This window comes from Sarcophilus harrisii, chromosome 5, assembly GCF_902635505.1.
Source record: "Sarcophilus harrisii chromosome 5, mSarHar1.11, whole genome shotgun sequence".
Taxonomy (NCBI): Eukaryota; Metazoa; Chordata; class Mammalia; order Dasyuromorphia; family Dasyuridae; genus Sarcophilus; species Sarcophilus harrisii.
In genome coordinates, this window is record NC_045430.1 from 39,480,414 (window position 1) to 39,496,202 (window position 15,789).

General features: G+C 35.2%; 1 protein-coding gene across 2 annotated transcripts in view; it reads right to left on the reverse strand.

The window, feature by feature from the left end:
- TMTC3 (transmembrane O-mannosyltransferase targeting cadherins 3) overlaps positions 1–15,789 on the reverse strand; it is an 83,583-nt gene that overhangs the window by 60,737 nt on the left and 7,057 nt on the right. The window lies entirely within an intron of this gene.

The following is a 15,789-nucleotide window of genomic DNA, read 5'->3' on the forward strand; positions in this document are numbered from 1 at the left end:
TCTGTAGAAGATGGAAGAAACTACAGCAAGCAAAAATGGCAAAGAATTTACTATATGTCACACAATATCCTCATCACTATGTTGTCTGAGGAATATGCTCAGAAGAAACTTATACCAAATCTTTGGACTCTACATCTAAAAAACGTTTGCATTCTACAACATCTAAAAATCCTAAGTACTCATTTTCCAGAGAGATAATACAGCAGTTACATCCTCAATCAATTATACTTATGCTTCTGAATATATCATATCTAATGCTACCATTCATTCAGCTTCTTCTGTGAAGTCTAGTCAGGACTAAAACTCAATTCCTTAACTCTAGACCCAAAATCAAGAAGCAGGCCGAGTGAAAAGAAAGCAATGCATCTTATGGATTCATTAATGAGGAAGATAATGCTTCTCAAGGAACAAGTGGCATGATTTTTCCAGAGATATTCTGGGCTTGGTCTTATTTATAAAGTTACTATCACCTTTTAGTTTTTCCTTTCAAAGCTGGCTTGTGGATTTTCCTCTTAGCTACTATTATCTTTTCTAAGAGGGATAGGGTTTTATTTTTTCTAGTGCCTAGAGGAATGGAAATTCCTGTTTTCAGATTCTTCCCATCCTATCTCTAATGCAAGCCCTTCTATAGTTTTTACTATAAGTAATAGAGGGAAAAAAGACAAAGTGAAAATTAAATTTTTATTTCAAGCACCTCACAATAAAAGCTGTTTTCAGGCTCTGCTAGAACTTAAGTGGAGCAAAATCCTGATCACTTTAGGACTCTAACTTTGTTTTCACATTTCACTAACCTACTTAACCTCTCTCGGCACTTCTTACTCTTGGGGGATGGAATTCCTGCTTCATTTTCTAGGATCCCACCTACTTAAAATCTACATGGAAAGATAATCTTACAAAAAGGAGATCATGTCAGAAAAATGCAAATTGAGATAACTCTGAGATACCATTACACCCCTCTCAGATTGGCTAAGATGGCAGGAAAAGATAATGACCAAAGTTGGAGGGGATGTGGGGAAACTGGGACACTGATGCATTGTTGGTGGAGTTGTAAATGGAGTCAACCACTCTGGAGAGCAATTTGGTACTATACTCAAAAAGTTGTCAAACTGTGCATATACCCTTTGAACCAGCAGTGTTACTTTTTGGGCTTATATCCCAAAGAAATATTAAAGATATTAAAGAAGGGAAAGGGACCTATATGGGCAAAAATGTTTATGGCAGCCTTTTTTTTTTTTAATAACTTTTTATTGACAGAACATATGCCTGGGTAATTTTTTAAAACATCATTCCTTGCACTCACTTCTGTTTCGACTTTTCCCTTCCCTCCTTTCCACCCCCTCCCCTAGATGACAAGCAGTCTTATACATGTTATATAAAATGTTATAGCAAATCCTAGATACAATATATGTGTGCAGAACCGAACAGTTCTCTTGTTGCACAGGGAGAATTGGATTCACAAGGTAAAAATAGCCTGGGAAGAAAAACAAAAATGCAAACAGTTTACACTCATTTCCCAGTGTTCCTTCTCTGGGTGTAGCTGCTTCTGTCCATCATTGATCTATTGGAACTGAGTCAGATGTTCTCTTTGTCAAAGAGATGCACTTCCATCAGAATACGTCCTCATATAGTATTGTTGTTGAAGTGTATAATGATCTGCTTCTGCTCATTTCACTCAGCATCAGTAAATGTAAGTCTCTTATGGCAGTCTTTTCTGAAGTGGCTAAAAACTGGAAATTGAATGGATGCCCATCAAATGGAGAATGGCTGAGTAAATTGTGGCATATGAATGTTATGGAATATTATTGTTCTGTAAGAAATGACCAGCAGGATGAATACAGAAAGGCTTGGAGAGACTTACATGAACTGATACTAAGTGAAATGAGCAGAGCCAGGAGATCATTATATACTTCAACAACAGTACTATATGAGGATCAATTCCGATGGAAGTGGCTATCTACAACAATGAGAGTATCCAAATTAGTTCCAATTTATCAGTAAGGAACAGAACCAGCTACACCCAGCGAAAGAACACTGGGAAATGACTATGGACCACAACATAGCATTTACACTCTTTCTGCTATTATTTGCTTACATTTTTGTTTTTCTTCCCAAGTTATTTTCTTTCTAAATCTGATTTTTCTTGTATAGCAAGACAACTGTATAAATATGTATACATATGTTGTATTTAACATATATGGGACTACCTGCTATCTAGGGGAAGGGGTGGAGGGAAGGAGGGGAAAAGTTGGAACAGAAGTTTTTGCAAGGATCAATGTTAAAAAATTATCCATGTATATAGGTTTTGTCAATAAAAAGCCATAAAAATAAATAAAGTAAAACTCAAGGCAAAAAAAAGATCATATTCAGTCTTTGAATATATAATGAGATTCTTCCACTCTTCAAAAGAAAACCTAAAAGTTAGCCTCTCTCTCAATGTCTCCTATTTTCTCTTGTTTTAGAACACAAGTGGTCATACCCTCCCTGACTTTTCAGGAAGAGAGGTGAGAACACCAAAAAAAAAGGGTGATTATGTCCTCCCTGACTTCTCAGGAAGGGAGGTGAAAATCACCAAAGGGAAATGAGGAGTCAAACCAGATATTGTTAGATTTCCTCAGGGCTGACATTGAAAGCGTTACACATAAATCCATCACCATGGGAGGTATTACAAAAGCACATAGTAATATAACACAGGCTAGTAGTGATGGCTCTCCCCACAGCTGGCATAGGCTCAGTGTGGTACAACACACATTAATTATATGTGCAAGTAGTTATATAACTAACAATATGAATCCACATGGTATTGTAAAAGATTTCGATAAGTCCTAGAAGGAGAGTATGTAAATAACAATCACACATACACTCCCTTCAGCAACCAAGAGATAGTCCAAAACCAATCTATTGTCAATTACTTCACGTGTCAGAGAATCCAATGATTCCTGCAAGTTTTGAAGTCCTACAATAGTCTCATCATGTGTCAGGGAATCTAATGATTCCTAAGGGTTTTGAAGTTAAGCAACAGTCTTATCAAAAATTTTTGATATTCAAGACTCAATGTCTGACATAAAAGGATCAATAGCAGCTGAAGGTAGTACTACCTCTTTAAGATGGATATTTGAAGGTTGAAATAGTAGCTTTTACTCCTTTTATAGTAGAAAAAAATCCCCATTAATCTATTGGGAAGAGACATCTTCCCAATACAAAACAGCTAGGATTACAAATAAGTACTTTGGCTTTTTAAGCAGGTTTGCTACTGAAGGCCTGCCTGCACTCTGACCTGTTTCCATTCAATGGAAAACTGATACACTAGTGTGGGTAGAACAGTGAAGTGACCCTTAGAAAGTGATAAAATTCAGGGCTTATTAGATATACCACAGAAGCAACTTGACCAAGGACACTTACAACCTTCTCAAAATCCTTGGAATTCCCCTGTATTTGTAATAAAAAAGAAATCTGGAAAATGGAAAGATGTTGACTGATTTGAGAAAAGTAAATGAACAGATGGAGACATTGGGAGCTCTTCAGCCTGACCTTCCCTCTCCTACTCAATTGCCTAGGGACTGTCCTCTTTAGATTAAGGATTGTTTCTATTCTATCCCTCTAGATAAGGAGGATAAGAAAAGATTTGACTTTTCAGTACCCAGTATTAATTTAGCTGACTCGTACTATGAATGGACAGTTTTGCCACAGGGAATGAAAAATAGCCCTACTATGTATCAAATGTATGTTGCTGCTACTCTTACTCCAGGTAAGAAAAGCATTTCCAAAAGTTATGTTATTACATTACATGGATGATATCTTGGGGTGTGCACCTGAGGGACAAATATTGGAAGCATGTCTACAAAAGACCATAGAAACACTAAGGAACTACAAATTGCATATAGCTCAAAAAAAAAATCCAAACACATGCTCCTTTTCAATATTTAGGATATGAAGTATATCCTAAGGTACTTACAGCACAAAAACTTTTTTTAAAGAACAGAGAAGTTGAATGCTTAAAGTGACCTTCAGAAATTGATAGGAGATATCCAACGGATGTGTCCAGGGTTATGCTTAACTACCTATCAATTACAACCATTATATGACATTTTAAGGGGAGTCACTGATTTAAACTCACCATGCCAGCTTACAAAAGAAGCTCAAGAGGCTTTGAGAGAAATTAAACTGGCTTTATCCAATATGGTTGAAAGAGTTACTCAAAAACCCTTGGAAATATCAGTTTTTGCTACAAAAGAGGCACCCACAGCAGTTCTTCATCAAGGACACAGTGTGATAGAGTGGTTGAACCTCCCAGTACAACCAGACCAAAGCCTTACTCCTTACTCAGTGCTTGTAACTAGAATTTTATTAAAGGCCATTAAGCAAGCAGTACAATTATCTGGGATAAGACCTGACAAGATATACACCTTTTATACTAATACACAAATTAATGTATGCTATGAAACCATCCCATAGTGGCAAATTTTATTGGCCATATCTCCAAATTTTATATATGGGTCTCCATTAAAGATAACCCGGCTATTACATAATTGGCAATGGATTTTTGAAGAAAAGGTTTCTAAGATTCCTCTTAAAGGACCAACTATCTTCATAGATGCATCCAAATATAACATTTGTGCTGTATACGCTCATGATTTAACCATAGAATAGTCAGAACTCCTTTTTAGTTCACTCAGCAGAATGAAATGTATCCAATCATGCTAGCTCTTATTATCCAGGAGATATAAATATAATATCTGACTCGGCCTATTCAGTAGGTGTGGTACAAAGAATTGCCATGGCCCGAATAAAATTTGCAGCTTCTAACATATATAAGCTCTTAAGGAAAGGGGCCTGTATGTGCAAGAATATTTGTGACAGCCTTCTTTGTAGTGGCCAGAAACTGGAAACTGTGTGGATGCCCATCAATTGGAGAATGGCGGAATAATTGTGGTATATGAATATTATGGAACATTATTGTTCAGTAAAAAATGACCAACAGGAGGTTTCAGAAAGGCCTGGAGAGACTTACACGAACTGATGCTGAGTGAAACGAGCAGGATCAGGAGATCATTATATACTTCAACAACAATACTATATGATGATCAATTCTGATGGACCTGGCCATCTTCAGCAATGAGATGAAGCAAATCAGTTCCAATGGAGCAGTAATGAACTGAACCAGCTACACCCAGCAAAGAACTCTGGGAGATGACTTAAGAACCATTACATTGAATTCTAATCCTTATATTTTGCCTGCCGGCATTTTGGATTTCCTGCACAGGCTAATTGTACAATATTTCAGAGTCTGATTCTTTTTGTACGGCAAAATAACGGTTTGGTCATGTATTTTATTGACCATACATTTTATTTTGTATTTAATTTATATTTTAATATATTTAACATCTACTGGTCATCCTTCCATCTAGGGGAGGAAGTGGGGGGAAGGAGGGGAAAAATTGGAACAAAAGGTTTGGCAATTGTTAATGCTGTAAAATTACCCATGCATATAACTTGTAAATAAAAAGCTATTAAAACAAATAAACTGAGTCAAGCCTGAAAAAAAAAAAAAAAAGAAAAGAAAAGAAATGACCAGCAGGATGATTTCAGAAAGGCCTGGAGAGATTTACATGAACTAATGCTGAGTGAAATGAGCAGGACCAGAAGATCATTATATACTTCAACAACAATACTATATGATGATCAATTCTGATGGACGTGGCCCTCTTCAACAATGAAGATGAACCAAATCAGTTCCAATAGAGCAGTAATGAACTGAACCAGCTACACCCAGAGAAAGAACTATGGGAGATGACTATGAACCACTACACAGAATCCCCAATTCTTCTATTTTTGTCCACCTGCATTTTTTATTTCCTTCACAGGCTAATTGTACACTATTTCAAAGTCCGACTCTTTTATAAGCAAATTAACTGTTTGGACATGTATACATATATTGTAGTTAACTTATACTTTAACATATTTAACATGTATTGGTCAACCTGCCATCTGGGGGAAGGGGTGAGGGGAAGGAGGGAAAAAGTTGGAACAAAAGGATTTGCAACTGTCAAAGATGAAAAATTACCTATGCATATATCTTGTAAATAAAAAGCTATAATTTAAAAAAATTAAATTAAATTAAATTTGAAATAGATTAGCTTAAAAAAAAATATATATATATATATATATATATATATATCAGCTCTTTAAGGAACTTCAAGAGCAAGTGAGAAAGCATCCAGGTAAAATTTATATCTTGCATGTCTACTCACATAGTGGACTTCCAGGTCCTATTTTTAATGGAAATTTAAAGGAAAATCACCTTCTAAATATGTTAGCCAATACTCCTTTCAGGCAGCCCAAGAATTCCATTCTAAATATCATCAGGCTGCTCCTTTGCAGTTTGGGATAACAAAAGAGGAAACTAGAAGCATAATAAAAGGCTGTAAAACTTGCCTTCCTTCCCATGCTTCCTTTCCTCCAGGGAAGAACCCTCATGTTTTGAGACCCAATGAAATCTGGCAAATAGATGTAACCTATTATAAATCTTTTGGTTGTCTGTCTTTTATCCACATCGTGGTAGACACCTTTTCAGCATTTACTTTTGCAATATCAGCAGCCAAAGAGACAGCCTGAGTGGTCACTGAATTCCTATACAAGCTTTTGCAATTATGGGTGTGCCACAAGCAATAAAAACAGACAATGGACCTTCATATACTTCTAAACATTTTGCACACTTTGTACACAGTATAAGATTTTACACACCACTGGCACTGCTTTTAATCCTCAAGGACAGGCAATAGTAGAGAGGAGAAACAGAGACATCAAGACACTCCTCCAAAAACAAAAGAAAGAGGGAGCCACAGGTAATTCTAGAGAATTTCTAAATTTAGCTCTCTATACCATTAATTTTTAAATTTTTGATAAAGATTCACTGGCTCTGGCAGACAGGTTTTATAACCCACCAGAAGGGCAGTGTGCAGTGCAAGCAGCCTATCTTTAAATAATCATCAGATGATGTGGAGAGACCCAGAAAGTGGTGAATGGAAGGGACCGTGTAGATTAACTGCTTGGGGGGAGAGGATTTGCTTGTATCTGTGGTGAATGGAAGGGATCATATAGGTTAACTGCTTGGGGGAGAGGATTTGCTTGTATCTGTACAGATGGAGAAGGAATCACACGAGTGACAACGAGCCATATTCACCTTGTCCATCTGAAAGAGACAGGGAAGGCCCTTGAAACAAAGGAGAAGACCCAAGAAACACGGGTGATTCCATAATCTGACCCCGTCTCCTCTGCCAGTCTGCCAGTCTCCCTTCTGAGTCTGACTCTGTCCCCGGTTTAAATACCTTATTACAATTATATCAATTGTATAACTATTACATTACCATGCTAAGTACTAAATATATGTAAACTAGAGAACCATTATCTCATCAATTCCACCGAGTTCACACCTTGTGTCAAGTATATTTCTTTCAAGTAAATTTTTCCAAAGTTCCCAACTCTACAAATGTCTTCCTTAGAAACATAAAGATGCCCTGGGCTTATGATCTGATTTATCTTGTTCTTATATCTTACACTATTTGTTTATTTTCAACAGATCAGAGAAGTTAATGAATTAATAGCATTGACTTTTACATAAAATCTTCATATTATACAGTCTGTGAAAATCATTTACTGTAATGAAGGCCGATGGGGTAAAAATTGATCATAGCCCAAAACAGCATAATCCACATTTAAAAAATTCTTGTTGCCTAGAATTGGAAAAGTATTACTATTCCCACTCCAGTGAAATTGTGGATAAACTGAATTCCTTCTTTATTCTAAGTCACTTACTTGTCACCCTCTCTCCAGTAACTTATAGAACTTTTCCTTTTACATCCCCAATCATAATCTACATACAATGAAAATCCAAATAACACTTGTGTTTTGTAGTTGATTGACTGAACCCTGTCTATAATCTCTTGAGAAGATATACAAGGACACAAATATAATGATCTGGTGATTTATACCATAAAGCTATCTTTAAGCCCACAGTCAGTTTTGTTTGAAATATTCTTTAGGATTAACTATACCATGTTAGAAAATATTTGTTGAATTTACAGAATAATCTATGTTGGTATTACTAAGGAATGGGGGTTCCTTAAAAGAATTTATAAATGGTTATTAACAAATTTCCCACTCAACAGTAAATGGGAGAAAGATAGTTGACCTGAAGAATAAGTTGAAAAATTCTCTTTTAAATTAGGAAATCTTGCAATTATATTAAGTTTTATTAAGACTTAGTATACAACTTATTGTGTATCTAATTTATATTTTAATATATTTAACATCTACTGGTCATCCTGCCATCTAGGGGAGGGGGTGGGGGGGTAAGAGGTGAAAAATTGGAACAAGAGGTTTGGCAATTGTTAATGCTGTAAAGTTACCCATGTATATATCCTGTAAATAAAAGGCTATTAAATAAAAAAAAAAAAAAAAAAAAAAAAAAAAAAAGACTTAGTATACAGCTAATATTTGACCTAAGCTTGTATATGGGACTCAGAGGCAATGAAGAGATTGACAAAATCAGTTAATCAGAGCACTAGAAAGACTGAACAGAACTAATTTAAGGGACATCTTAATTACAGTGGCTGAAATAATAAGAGATTTATATTTAAATATATATTATAAATATAAATATTAAATATATATCACCTAGATGGCAAGCTCCTTTGAAGAGTCTGAAAAGATTCAAGATAAATTTAAAAAGAAAATTATAGAAAGCTGAACAAGAATAAGAATAGGATATAGTTTGATAACTTGTATCTTAGTTGATAAATTATACTAAATTAGCACTAAATTATACCAAAGCTTGCTTTATAAAAATTATCTATTTAAACATTTTCAATAATGAGCTATTTTTATAGTAAGTTTTTTTTTTAATTTGAAATATTCACTTGTAGACTACTACAGTATAACACCAATGTATCAAGTTATCTACTGCCATTTGATGGGCTCTAATTTTATTAGCAGTACTTAAAGAATAAGAGAAAAAGGACAATAAATCTCAAATGTTGAGTGTGCAAGCTAATTTATAAAGTGATGACAGATTTTGCAACTATACGACAGGACACACTGGCATGTTTTCTTAAAAAAAATTGGCAGTCTTCTCAATTAACTCAAAATTCAGTACAAAATTAAATTAATTTCTGTTACTGGTGGACATAGCAAGAAACATTAATGGAAAAGTGCCATCTAGAGAAAGAACTATAGAGGATGAATGTAGATTAAAACATTTTCACCTTTTTTTGTTATTTCTTTATTGTGGTTTTTCCCATTTATTTTGATTTTTCTTTTACAATATGACTAATACATAAAAATGTTCAACATGATCATACATATATAACATCAGATTCCTTAATGTCTTGGAGAGGGAAGAAAAAAGTCTGAAACTTAAAATTATACAAGAATGAATGTTGAAAACTATCTTTACATATAATTGGCAAAAAGAAAATTATATTAAGCTTATTCCCTTACTTGATCATATCTATTTTTTCATTTCACTCCATTTACACTGACCTTTCAATATCTTTTTTGGTACTGGATGAAATGACTTTAGTATCCTCCCCCCAAATATCAGATCAGAAGAAGTTCTGGTTCTGACTAGTTCCATTTATGACTGTTTCTCTTAGTTGGGTAAGTCATAGTCTTTCTGAACTCAAACCTAAAAACACATTTAACATTCTCCATCTCCACAGAGTTACTGAGAAGATTATGTGAATGAACATTATATGCTGGATTAGGGAAAAAAAACCTGGGCTTTGGACCAAGTCTAACAGAGTTTGACTCTTTCTCTGGTCCTTAGTATAAAGGAAACAAGAAAACCAGGACAATCTTAGGAAACATTGAGAACAAAGAAATTATAGCAATGATGTGCCCTGTCTTCCCTGATCGAGCTGGGTGTTCACTTTAGGAAGGTTACTAATAAAATGGAGAGCAAGTCCTGAGGAGACTACTAAGGATGATCACATTCATACCATATTAGAAAAATTTGCTTAGCTTGGAGAAGATAAAAGTGGGTGGCAGGTAATGAGATGGTTTGGGACAATTAATTTCAAGCAATTGGAGAGCTCTCCTATGGAGGAAAAAATTGACTTATTTTGCTTAGCTTCAGAGGAGAGAAGTAGGACTAATGAAGGGGAAGGTATAAGGGAGTAGAATTACAAAGAGGCAAATTTAGAATGAGGTAAGGAAAAACTTCCTAAAAATTAAAGATATTATGAGTAGGCCTTAGCCTATGCCTAAATGATAGATTTTCTCTTATTATGAACATCTTAAAGCAAAAGATGGATTATGATCACTTCCCTATTTTGTAAGGAAGTCTCTTATTTAGGTATAGGTTAAACAATCGCCACTAAGATCCATTCACACTCTTAATATCCATCATAACCTGTGTGGCCCGAGATTTCTCCTCTCTGGGCATCAGTTTCATCATTTGATACATGTCAAAAAGCAATATAAAATTAGCAGTGCTTTAAAATGAATTTTTATTTATTAATCAAGTACAAATGTATACATCTATCTATAATTGAAAAAAAAACGTAAATATGAGATGCAAAAGGCATTTAGTTGATATAAGGTACAACTTAACATTTATGGATAAACAGACCATTGTCACCATAGGTTGGGACACACTGATTACAAGACTTTTAAAAACTTATGACCTGCAGTGTCTGAACAAAAACATAGAGTATAACATTTTTCATTATGGTCAAAGGGAGTTACATGGGTTCTCAAAGTAAAAAACAACTTAGTCATGGATATAAATTTTTAACTAAATGCCTGTCATTTCCTCAAACTTTCAAAATCACTGTGATTTTTAATTTCCACAACTTATTTCGATTCTCCACTCCTTAGTTTTATCATTTTAGCTAATGCTCCAGAGATTCAAATACATTTACATTTTTATCATATCCTAAAACCAATGTTAAATATTTTTAATTTCCCTATTTTTTCTTAAATTTCAAATTAATATTTGTCTTTGAAATACCATTAATTTCTCTTGGACTTCTAATACTAATAACTATCATTTATATGGTGCTTTAATGTTGGCAAAACTACAAATATTATCTCATTTGAGCCTCACAATAACTCTGGGAGGTATTATCCCATATTACAGATGAGGAAAGTGAAGTGGAGAGATTAAATGATTTGCTAGGTCTAGAGAGTAGAATTTGAGCTCAGGTCTTCCTAACTCTACAGATAGCATTCATTTTTTTCCATCGCCTGACTCTTAGTCTGAATTCTATTTGTGAGATATTTGAGGCAACGATTTAGATTTTATCTCTATATACGATCCCTCTATACTTCTCCATAGCCATCAGAGACAACTTGAATTTTCCAGTTTTAGGAAGCAACTTTCAAACACAAAGGATGATTTCGTAAAATGATTTGTGATTAGTATTATCACCCAAATCATTCAAAACACACAATTTTTGAGAAATCAACCAACTCATCTGCACACATCTGAGTTCTAGGCATGACCTACTGACCTCACAATACAGAGCTCTTGGATTTAATCATCATAACCTCATAGTTTTATTTACTTTGGTTTTCATCGCTATGCCTCTTCCTTCTCACTTTTCCCACAAGTATGTTTCTCTACTTCATTCTTAAGGCCTTGTCTTCACTTCCAACCTTTTTAAGGTGAGGCCTTTGGAAATATAAGTACAGACTCTAGAGCGACTATGAACAAGACATCCATCTCTCTGCTTTGGTCATCTTCTCTGTCTGTCCCCCATGCCTGGAGTACTTCCCTTCCTTTGCTCCAACTGACTTCCTCTGCAACCACTCAACTCTCTCACTTCCTTTAAAACACAATTAAAACCCCATCTCCTACTTAGTCTTCTGCTTCATTCCAGCGCTGTGCTCTATATTTCCTATTCATTCTATACATGGGGTTTGTATATTTCCTTGCATGTTGACATCTCTATTAGACTGTTCATTCTTCAAGGATAAGGATTGTCTCTTGCCTTTTTGTCCCCCAGAGTTTAGCAGAGTTTAAGCAGGCCCTTAAAAATGTTTGTTGCTTAAGACACAGAGGACTAATTGTTAAGAGTGTGTCAGTGCCTAAAACTATATTATAAAGCAGCAGTCACCAAAACCATTTGGTATTGGTTAAGAAATAGATTAGTTGATCAGTGGAACAGGTTAGGTTCACAAGACAGAATAGTCAACTATAGCAATTTGGTGTTTGACAAACCCAAAGATCCTCACTTTTGGGATAAGAATTCATTATTTGACAAAAACTGCTGGGATAACTGGAAATTAGTATAGCAGAAATTAGGCATGGACCCACACTGAACACCGTATACCAAGATAAGATCAAAATGGGTCCATGATTTAGACATAAAGAACGAGATTATAAACAAATTGGAGGAACATAGGATAGTTTATCTCTCAGACTTGTGGAAGAGGAAGAATTTGTGACTAAAGACGAACTAGAGACCATTATTGATCACAAATAGAAAATTTTGATTACATCAAATTAAAAGCTTCTGTACAAACAAAACTAATGTAAACAAGATTAGAAGGAAGAACAAACTGGGAAAACATCTTCACAGTTAAAGGTTCTGATAAAGGCCTCATTTCCAAAATATATAGAGAGCTGACTCTAATTTATAAGAAACCAAGCCATTCTCCAATTGATAAATGGTCAAAGGATATGAACAGACAATTTTCAGATGATGAAATTAAAATCATTACCACTCATATGAAAGAGTGTTCCAAATCATTATTAATCAGAGAAATGCAAATTAAGACAACTCTGAGATACCACTACACACCTGTCAGATAGGCTAAGATGACAGGAAAAAATAATGATGAGTGTTGGAGGGGATGTGGGGAAAACTGGGACACTGATACATTGTTGGTGGAGCTGTGAACGAATCCAACCATTCTGGAGGAGCAATCTGGAATTATGCCCAAAAGTTATCAAACTGTGCATACCCTTTGATCCAGCAGTGTTTCTACTGGGCTTATACCCCAAGGAGATACTAAAGAAGGGAAAGGGACCTGTATGTGCCAAAATGTTTGTGGCAGCCCTCTTTGTAGTGGCTAGAAGTCTGAAACTGAGTGGCTGCCATCAACTGAGAATGGTTGGGTAAATTGTGGTATATGAATGTTATGGAATACTATTGTTCTGTAAGAAATGACCAGCAAGATGAATACAGAGAAGCTTGAGAGAAATTACATGAACTGATGCTAAGTGAAATGAGCAGAACCAAGAGATCATTATATACGTCAACAACGATACTGTATGAAGATGTAATCTGATGGAAGCGGATTTCTTTGACATAGACCTAATTCAGTTTCAATTGATCAATGATGGACAGAAGCAGCTACACCAAGGGGAAAAAACAAAAACACTGGGAAATGAATGTAAACTGTTTGCATTTTTGTTTTTCTTCCGGTTACTTCTACCTTCTGAATCCAATTCTCCCTGTGCAACAAGAAAACTGTTTGATCTGCACACATACATTGGATCTAGGATATACTAGGACATATTCAACATATATAGGACTGCTTGCCATCTGGGAGGGATGGAGGGTGGAGGAAAAATCGAACAGAAGTGGAGTGCAAGGGATAATGTTGTAAAAAAATTACCTGGCATGGATTCTGTCAATAAAAAGTTACTATAATAATAAAAAAAAAAAAAAAAAAAAAAGAGTGTGTCAGTGTAATATCAGAAAGTAACTTGAAAGTTGAATACGTTTGCTGAGAGTCCAATAGAAAAATATTTAGTGGTTGGAGAGGGTTAGATGTTACCAAAATATCATTAAATATTCAAAAGTCATTTACTTACTTTCTCTCATAAATTAAAATTTAAATTCTAAATAAAAAAATTACTAGCATCCACAAATTTTTAAATATAAGAGTATGTTGAAGTCTATTGCAAGTACTAAAGGGCTTTGCAGAAGAATTACATCAGCCAGTTTACAGCCTCTTTTAGTTGGCATTTTTAAGAAAAGGTCTCCAGAGGGAAAGTAAAACAGAATCAGGGATAATACTATAAGAATATTAAGTCAGTTCACCGAGTCCCTCTGAACACTGGGGTTGGAAATCATAATTCCAAACTCGGTATACTAAGGACTTTGACTCAAAGTTCCAAAGAGGAAATAGCAAAGGCAGAGACCAGTTAGAACTTGAACCTGAGATCTTAAGCAAGACAGTCTTCAGGTCATGCTAAAAGGGAAAACCACGATGACCCAGTACTTCTAGTTCTACACTACCACTACACCCCTCTCAGATTGGCTAAGAAGACAGAAAAAGATAATGATGAATGTTGAAAGGGATGTGGGAGAACTGGGACAATGATGCATTATTGTTGGAATTGTGAATGAATCCAACCATTCTGGGGAGCAATTTGGAACTATACTCAAAAAGTTATCAAACTGTGCATACCTTTTGATCCATCAGTGTTATTACTGGGCTTATATCCCAAAGAGATCTTAAAGAGAAAAGGTCTCACATGTGCAAAAATGTTTGTGGCAGCCCTTTCTGTAGTGGCTAGAAACTAGAAATTGAATGGACGCTCATCAATTAGAGAATGGTTGGGTACATTGTGGAATATGAATGTTATGGAATATTATGGAATATTACTTTTCTGTAAGAAATGACCAGCAGGATGAGTTCAGGGAAGCCTAGAGAGACTTACATGAATTGATGCTAAGTGAAATAAGCAGAATCAGGAAATTATACACAGAAACAGCAAGATTATATGATGATCAACTCTGATGGATGTGACTCTCTTCAACAATGAGATGATTCAAACCAGTTCTAATTGTTCAGGAAACAAGAGAATCTGCTACACCCAGAGAGAGGTAGAAAGGAAAAGAATGAATTACCTTTCAGATTCCTAGAACATCTCAAAGAGGAGATTCAAAAATATTCAGGAATAAACTTAGAAGATCCACCAATAGAAAGTGTGCTAAAGCTATATTTTGTGTCCAATTCATGGCCAGACGTAAATAATTGGAAGGAAATTGGAATTGGAAGGATGGAATAACAAGTCAATTGGGGAATTATTGAAAGAAGCAAAGAAGATATATGTAAGGAGAGATTGGGAAAAAGAAAAGAAAGAGAATCAAGGAATCAAAATATTAGTTCAGACTTTACAAGCAGCCCAAGGACAAGGTGTGACCCTGGGCAAGTCACTTAACCCCAATTGCCTCAGCAAGGAAAAAAAAAGAATGACTGATTTGTAGGAGCAATTGAGGGTTTGAATGATTTCAGGAAGAAAGAAAGAGAAAGGGAGTGGATCTTTTGTCTTCATAGATGAAGTTGTTTAACTCACCTTCTTCCCTTCCTCCCCACTGCTTTCTGCTACTTTAGCAATGGAGCATCTAGTTAGAAGGGTTATTGGTTTGGGAGTTTGTTTAAAGTATATAGCAAGAGGAAAGGAGAAATGTTGAGTAGGGGTCTGGAGGTAGGGAGAAATGCCAAGTGGAGTAGGGGAAAGGTGGCAGTGGAAAGAGCTTGTTAGTGTTGCAGCAGCTAGGCCCTCTGCTATAGAAAGCAAATTGTGATTTAGAGACAGCCTTACTTTTACTATAAGAAGTTAATTTTGCCCAAGTATTTGTTTATACAGAATAGTTTCCTTGTTTAAGGAATATGGTCATAAATGTGAGCTATAATTTGAAAGGGCTATTTCAAAAATTTTGAACTTTTCAGATTCATTTATGTGAAAATGGGATATTCTGTGAGTTTTAATTGATTGTTATACCATTTTAAAGTTGTACCATTATTTAAAGGGACTCTGAGAATAATTTT